Source organism: Curcuma longa, chromosome 10 (genome assembly GCF_044706935.1).
Source record: "Curcuma longa cultivar G26 ecotype Majalengka, Jawa Barat chromosome 10, ITB_CL_G26_1.1, whole genome shotgun sequence".
NCBI classification, from domain to species: Eukaryota; Viridiplantae; Streptophyta; class Magnoliopsida; order Zingiberales; family Zingiberaceae; genus Curcuma; species Curcuma longa.
The window spans coordinates 3054092-3062835 of NC_133870.1; positions in this window are offsets into that span (position 1 = coordinate 3054092).

The following is an 8744-nucleotide window of genomic DNA, read 5'->3' on the forward strand; positions in this document are numbered from 1 at the left end:
ATTAAGTACCTACTATATTCATGATCTTCATGAACTTTGAGATCCTAAATTGCTTTGATCATTTGGCTTAATTGAAACATCTGAAACCTATAAAAACCAATAATACAATTAAACTTAATTGTCCTTAAAATTTGAATAAGGTCATGTTAGCACAAGAAAAGAATTAACATCGAACATATAAATATTCAAATTTCCTTTATGAAGAGCATATTTCAAACAAATCTACTATACACCAAATCATCATGTTCTATGATACAAAAAAGAATTATAGGAGAATACTAATAAATGATGATTAATTGAGAATATTTATTTTGACATTGGTAAGATCCAAATGTAATTTTAGTCAACTGAGGAACCAACTTAAAAGAGCAAACTTTAATTTTCATAAACCTTGATGGATTTGAAGGGATGTTTAACAATAACATGATAATACTAGTTAATCTAAAAGAGAAATGATTTGGCAAACACTTGCATAAGAAGGGGACAACAGAAGCAAGCTTATCACAAGTTAAGACTATTCTATTATGCTAAGCAGCCATAACATACTTAGATAATGAAATATGACCCACGATCCATCAAAATTATTAATACCCCAAATAGTGTTACGTCATCAATAAAAAACTTCTAATATCATTTCAATCTAAACATTGAAGATCAAATAACTTACTGGTCCAAAAGTAGAAAATATTTCAGCAAGCTTCTCTTCATCTGATGAATATTCATCTACTGACAATTTTCCTTTATCTGGTGGTCGATAATGATCGTATGCTATTTGGTAATACAACTCCGCCCTTTCATTACATGCATCTGATATGCATCTCTGCTCAACCTGCTCCTCTCTAATGGCGGAGAGGGTAGTGACAATATCAAAAAAAATTATATGTCGAATGTTCTGTAGAAGAACCAACAAAAAAAAAGAATGTTGAGCTTAACTAGGTCTAGTGGAGGGTCGAGAAGGTCGGTCCATATCAATAGGATCAGGAGGAGGCATGATAGTGGACATAAGCCAGTTGGCTCGATTCTATACCATGGTGCGCTCAGGGTTAGGTAGTGGGTGAGGTAATTGGTTCTTAAGAACTAAGTTAAGTTGTAACACTCACCATCCCTCACAATTATACACAGATCAAGAATGTTGGCAATATACTTAGATTGAGAAAGAAGATAACCTCTAGGAGAATAAGCAACTTCAGTCAAGAAATAGCGAAGAGGACCTAAATCCTCAACCGTAATTTTAACTCTGCAACATCATCTCCTGTGATAATCATGTCATCAACTGATCGAGACCTCTTTAACTTACACACCTCCCCTGGATTATGAGAAACACTTGATGGAGGTACCATGTAAACCTCCTCATGAAGATCACCGAGCAAATATTTCTTCATAATCCATACCATATTGTTGTGAGAATCCTTTAGCAACAAGACGAGCTTTATAAAATATGTTTTCCTGGTGGAAGCGGTAAGTGCAAGAATAGCCTCTTTATAGGAAGGACTCAGACATGAGAAAGAAACAAAGGAAGTAGAGTAAGTGGAGTAAACAAAATCTGGCAATTGAGTGGACTTACGAACACGTGCAGGGTAACGGAGGAGGGGGAGGATCAACAACCACAGGAGGTTCTTGGGAGGTCGTCAATGTCAACCCTGCAATTCTCAACATCGGAGTTATTGGAATTGTCATTATCCATGGAAAAAGGATCAATACAAAGAAGATCAGACCTTGTAGGACGATGAGAATCAGAAGAGAGTGAGTAAAATGGTATGTGTTCAAGAAAAACAACATGACGAGAAACATAAAGCTTTTGACTTGAAGTATCATAACAACGATAAGAAAAACACATATTGCAGAACGAGGAGACAATTTACTACGTTCTACATGTGTAGAACCAAATACCTTCAAGAAGGAATAATCAGGAACACAACCATACAACTTTTGAAAAGGGACAAAGACCTGAGATAATAGAGGATGGAATTTTATTAATGGCATGGACAGCAGGAACAGCTTCACCCCAAAACTCACGTGGAACTGAAGCAGACAATGGCAGTTTCAACACAGTGCTTTCTCCAATTCCATTTTGTTAGAGTGTCAGTACTCTGATGAAGAGTACCATCAGAAGCAAGTAACAGAGAAAATTTATTAGAATGTATTCCCCACCCAAATCACTCAAAACATTTAATAACTGCATTATGTGTTTTAACTAAAGCACGAAACATCTGATAACTGGTTAAAATATGACTTCAATAATTTTGGACGCTTTCCAATAACCTTTCTCCTTGCAATAACTGCATTCATCATGACCAACCTTTCCTTGAGACTTATTTTTGTTAAAAGGAATAGCAAACACTGATTGATGAGCAGGGAGAATTTCTTTATCAGAACCAGAGGTGGACTTAAGTCAAATCTCTTATGCCAATAACTCATTGACCACATCATCAACACTTGGAAGAGGATGACGATGTAAGATTGTCCCACGAAGTCCTTCACAATCATCTCGTAAGGTCATTAAAAACTGAACCAAACGTTGTTGCTCTCTATAGTCAGTAAATTATGCAAATCTACAGGTTCAGCTAGTTGATCCCACAAATTAGACATGGCTGAATAATAACTCGAATATCATTCTCTAACTGATACTGTTTTGCAAAATTAGATTGAATATACAATCTTTTTAAATGATCTCACACATCCTTAGTCGCTATCTCTATTGACCAGAATTGTTGATGTATTCTTTTGCCTTTTAAAATTTTTTTCATAATGTAACTCCAATAAGAATAATGCAGTGGAGATAATGGAAACAAGGATTCATGAGGGTTGTGGCTTTGGGCCGGGAAAGATCATATCCTCCTTCCATGGTGATCTCGACCCAAAAGAAATCATCAATAAAGGCATTGGGTACTCTCCTCTCTCCATCAAAAGGTAATTCAAAAATCATGTTAAATTCCTTCAAGATCATTTGATGATCATTGTTAAATAATCGAAAAGTAATCCGACCTTCTTGGCATCCCTCACCTTGTCAAATATTGGCCTCTACTGAATTCAAGAACTCAAGGGTGGTCTTAATATATATAGAATATTTCATACTCATTAAATCATTCCATCCTACTCAGTTCATCTTTCAATCTATATCATCCCCAAGGCCAAGAACATTCAAAACATGATCATCCAAGTATCAAGTATTCATAATTTTTCATTTAGCAAGAATATTATAACAAGCCTTATGATTAGCATCCCTAAAAATAATGTCATAGAGATTAGAATTGTTACCTTATCCAATGTTTTTCCCTTCCCTTTGTCATGGGAGCTTGATCCTTCTCCACGTTGTTGCTTGAACATCTCTAATCCTACGTAAATTTGAAACAACAAGAATTTTGAAAGGAGAGTTACGGTTTTAGTTGAGGAAGAAGAAGTGGAAGAGGAAGAGAGGTTCTTCTCTTATGGTTTGGAAAAGAAAATGCTTGAATGGGAGAAGAGAAAGGCTCTTGAGGCAGAAGAGAAGAAGAGAAAACTTCTCTTGAGGATTCTAGCTCTTGAAGAAGAAGAAGGTTAGAAAAGAGAGAAGCTAGGGTTTCTTGATGAGAGATTGGGTTGTGGAGAGGAATAAGAAGAGAAATCAAAGGCTTTGAGAAGGTTTGGAAGTTTTGATCTCAATAAAAAAGGGAAAGGAGAGGTTTGGAGAGGAAGGAGAAGGGCATGTGGGAGGAACATAGGAGAAGAAGAGGGTTTAAATCCTTCTTTAGGTCGCGACCTGATTGTGCTTTTAAACACGGTTAGCCCATGTTGCATTTAGGAATTCCCGAATGCCCATGTATAGCAAACACCCAACATAGCTCGCCCATTGAGCTTACTATATGCTCGTGGAGCTTGCTATCTTGTTGAGTTTTTTTCAAGGAACACGGTTGTTATGGGGTACGACCATATCGCTCCACACGACCTTGCTATGTAACCTGCTAGAAACTCCACCACACCCGTGGCAATCACCACGACCAGTCTGTGGATCCTTCTGGCCCCGAAATCAAATGCAAAAATTAAAATTGAAGAAACAAAGGAAAAAATTCAAATGAAAACAAAAAAGAACTACAGTTGCCTCCCAAGAAGTGTTTGTTTTAGGTTATAAGCTCGACTCCTATAAATCTCAATCGGAAACATATGGTTTAGGGGGGTTGTACTTTCCTCTTATCTCAAAAAGCCCATAAAGTGCCTTTTAAACCTTTCTCATGTCGAACAAGGTACTTTCTAACTGTGTTGTTGCCCTCCTTTGGTCCTCCATTAATTATGTTCAACTTGAAAACGTGATCATATATCTTAAACCTCACTTGGAGAGAAACAAGGTACTTGCTAGCTACCTCTCTCGGCCCTTTATCGAATATTCTCATCTTTAAAGGGTCGTCAGTGGGTCGTCCATGTGGTTCTTCTATTACTACATGCCGTGAACAATTTGCTCTGCAACAAACATCCTCAATAAAAATTGATTAGTAGTCTTAGATAATTCAAATGCAATTTTATTTTCACCAATTGCCTAAGAGAGTTTAGCATCGAATACAACTTTGACGGTGGCTAGGAAAGGCTCTCTTGGATCCTTGAGGTTTGGAGGTAATTGAATTAAAACACTACACTCCTTTGTCAAAATCTTAATTTAATATTCCTCAAGGTTCTCTTCATGTGATGTCTGAGTGGCTTCCTCCTCTTTGGTTCTTGTATCATCCTCATCCTCCTTGTTCACCTTAGACTCCTCCAAAGTTTCATTGGTACTTGAAATGATAGCATCATAATATTCAAAAGGATCGATCTTAAGTTGATCTAGAAGTCTGTCTAGAGCCTTTGAAAAGGAACTAGGAACCTATGCAATATGAATTTCCAATATAGTATAATTAATTAAGTTATTGAACTTACCTTCAAGCTATTTGATTACATCTACATAGATTTGATATTGTTGCTTAAATTATTCATTCTTATTAGTTTCAATTGCTAAGAAGTTCTCAAGTAAAATTTTTAAGTTGGATTTTTATGCTTATTGGGATCGTAATGGTGACCCATAGTTTTTCTCCTCTTGATTATTCTACAGCCAGAAGATGTCACCCATTTGTTCAATTTGCGAAGGTGCAAAAATAGTTGGGCAGTTGGCAGTTGAATGACTTGTGGCACCACAAATCCTACAATAAACATTAGCAAAATGTACATTATATTAACTTGATTAAACCTTTGAGTTAGAACATTCATCCTTGCCTACCAGAGATTTATTCACCTGAAAAGAAAAAAAATCAAAAATAACAATAAAAGGTAAAAAAGAAAAAGAAAAAAATTAAAGAAAAATAAAAAATAATAAGAAGAAGAAAAGGAAATAAAGGAAAAAAAGAAATAAAAGAAAAGGAATTAAAAATCAAAATAGTAGTAAAAAATTGAAAAAGAAATAAAAAGCAAAAAAGAAAAATAGCAATAAAAAAGAAAAAAAATCTAGATTAATCAAATCATAATGAAACTAATATCAATTTGACACAGTCTCTAACAACGATGTCAAAAACTTGATGTGCATAAATCGTAAGTGCACAGTTGTTATCAAGTCATAAATTATCATCCTCTAGGACTGTGAAATTGAGGACTAGTCTACATACAAAGTAGATTATCTAAATGAGTCAAAATTGAGAGAATATGCATGAAGAAAATGAACTAAGAAAGCAAATGAGAATTTATGGGAAAATCGATTAGAAGAAATTCTAAGATTTCAATTTCACTGTGATAATCGTTGACACTCTAAATGTAATTTACTCTCTTACATCTGCGTTTGATATACATAAAGTGGTCTATCCCAAAATACTTGATATTTTCTCTCTGACAATATCGATGTATCTACCTAAACGCGGTGTCTTCTTTCGAGGTAACCTTACTAAAACAATCGCTTTCTTAGGGAGGCTTTTGTCACGATGCCTCACGATCTTCTAAGTGTTATCACTTACTTCGCAACATCAAATCGGGGTAGATCCATTAAACTCTGTAATAGCTAATGGTGTCCTTGAGAGGTTTTAGACTAGTTTCATAAATAAACCCTCAAGTTTGGAATTTATAGGTTGGAAGGTTAGGTTCACCTCTCAATCCTTCCCTTTCCCTTTGTAGTATGATAAAGTAGTTTTCTTTGACATGACCAAACTATGTACCACGTTGGAATGCGCGCTCCAAGGATTCTTAACTCCGGTTAAGCTTCTAAACTCATGTTCTGTCAATACAAATACATAAAGAGTAGTTCTTTAAATTAAAAGAATAAAAATAATATAAAAATGATGAAAAAAATATAAAATATGCTCTTGTAATGAAACAAATCTATACTAAACAAGACTGAAAATATATATATGAAACTGTGTAACTGAGAAATCATCCTTTCTTGTAACCATCCGGGTTAGCCTCCACACCCCACTCGATCACAATGTAACCAAGAAATAGTCATTTCTTTATCCCAAATATGCATTTTTTTGGGGTTAAGCTTCATTTGATGTTTTCACAAAGTCCTAAAAGTCTCATCAAGGTCAGGAATCAAATCTTCTGCGAGTAACGATTTGACGAGGATATCATCAACATACACTTTGATATTTCACCCTAGTTGCTCGATAAGACTTGATCCATGAGTCTTTGATATGTGGCTATTGTATTCTTCAACTCGAGAATGACATAACGACATAGCAGAAAGTGTCATCTGTTGTAATGAAACTGATTTTGTTTTGATCTGCCTTAGTCATGGGAATTTAGTTATATCCCTGATAGGCATCCATCATGGATATGAACTAATGACCCACAATAGAATTTACCAACTAATCGATGTGTGGCAAGAGATAATAATCTTTGGGGTATGCCTTATTGAGATCTCGAAAGTCGACCCACATGAGTCATTTCTCGGATGGCTTTGGCACCAGTACCACATTTAACAGCTAGGTCGAGTATTATATTTCTCGCACATGCCTAGCGTCTAGTAGTTTTTGGACTCTTCGTATATAACTTTATCTTTCTCTCCATGATGAAGTGGCATCTTTTCTATGTAATTGGGCGGGCATTCGACTTGACATGCAAATGATGTTCCATTATTTCCGATCGAACTCCTGTCAGATCTTATGTGGACCAAGTAAAGATATCTTGATTCTTGATCAGATAGGTGATTAAGGATACTCTCTACTCTGGCGAGAGGTCTTTAGCAATGCAAGTGTTCCGTCCAGGGCAAGAAGGAATCACTCTGACGATTTTGATTTCTTGTTCCACCATAAAGGAAGGCTCATCTTTGTGCACTATATATATTTCCCTAGTACGTCGCCCTGGTAGGCCTGATTTTGTCATAGATCCCTTAGCATCATAGCCCTCTCAATATTTCCTAACGTAACCTTTTGTATCTCTTCATAAGTGAGAAGAAAAAAAAATATATCTTCACTTATTTTCGTGGACCCTTATATAGTCACAGGAGTGGATGGTCCATGTAGACATCCACACAAACCCCGGGGTGAGCTATGTGGATAACTGCACGAGTGAGGTGCCGCCCTTCAGCCAACAACACATGTGAATCGTTGTGCCGAGGGCGACAATCTCCCGTTCGTACTACTGGACGTTGTTTGGTCATTAACCTGAGGTCACTCTCCAAGTGGGTAATCTTGTTGGGGTTGATTGTGCATCAAGGACTATCGAAGGTTGACGTTCAAGAGAGCCTGCTTGATCTAGATCCTTATCCTCCCAGAACCACTATGGCCGCTCGAGTACAAAAGATCGGAGCTTGACATGCCTCTGTTGTTGTGAAGGGCGTTAGCTACATATACAATGTTCTGATAAGGCGATGACCTGGCTACATCATAATCAATTGACACTTGAATAGAAAGATTCCATGACATTCTATTCAAGTTTGAATCAATTGATTTGTTGACTCATATTTCAATCTATTGAAAGACACTTCTAGTCGACTAAACCCTTGACTCAGGCCATTCCTAAGGTTGAGTCTCTTCCTAAGTCTCGTTCCACTCTTGATCCATTATACAAGTGCACTCAACTCTCATTCACAAAAGTTACTTACTGGCCAAGAGGTTTCGCCTTTAAGACTTCACATGCTAAAAAACTTTGCCTTTGGATTTTCTATGCTAAGATATTATCTCTAGAACTTCTTTGGCTCACTAAGCATATGTTTTTTCAATTTGCCAAATATTCTATCAAATATTCTATCTTCGATCTCACTTGTCAAGTATGTGATCCTAAATTTACTTGGATTTCTATTTATCAAGATATTTGAGCTTTTTTTCAATTCTCAACCTATTTAGACTTTTATTATTGCACTTCCAATATTAATGTTAAACAACAAGCATAACATATTCGACACACCATATAATATCCTTTTAATTTAAACTTTTATTCAAACATCAAAACTACATGCAAGGATATTATTGCACCAATAAGATGGATAGAAGAGGGGTGAACAAAATGGACAATAGAAAGAAAGGGAAACAGATGGGAAGAAGGGAATTCATAGAATCATAGCAAAAGGAAGGGAAAGAGGAGGGGGCTCAATGTGAGTAGCCCATAGCGAGCACTCGAGCAAGCCGTCGATGTTAGGAGTGAGCAAAAATTTGATTAAATTGAATAAATCGATTGAACCGACTGAATTAAAAAATTTGGTTTGGTTATTTCAAAATTTTGATTATTTTTTCTAAAAAAAATTGATTAATTCGATTCGATTTTGATTTTAAAATTTCTTATTCGATTAAACTAAATAAACTGAATTAATTAAACTAGAA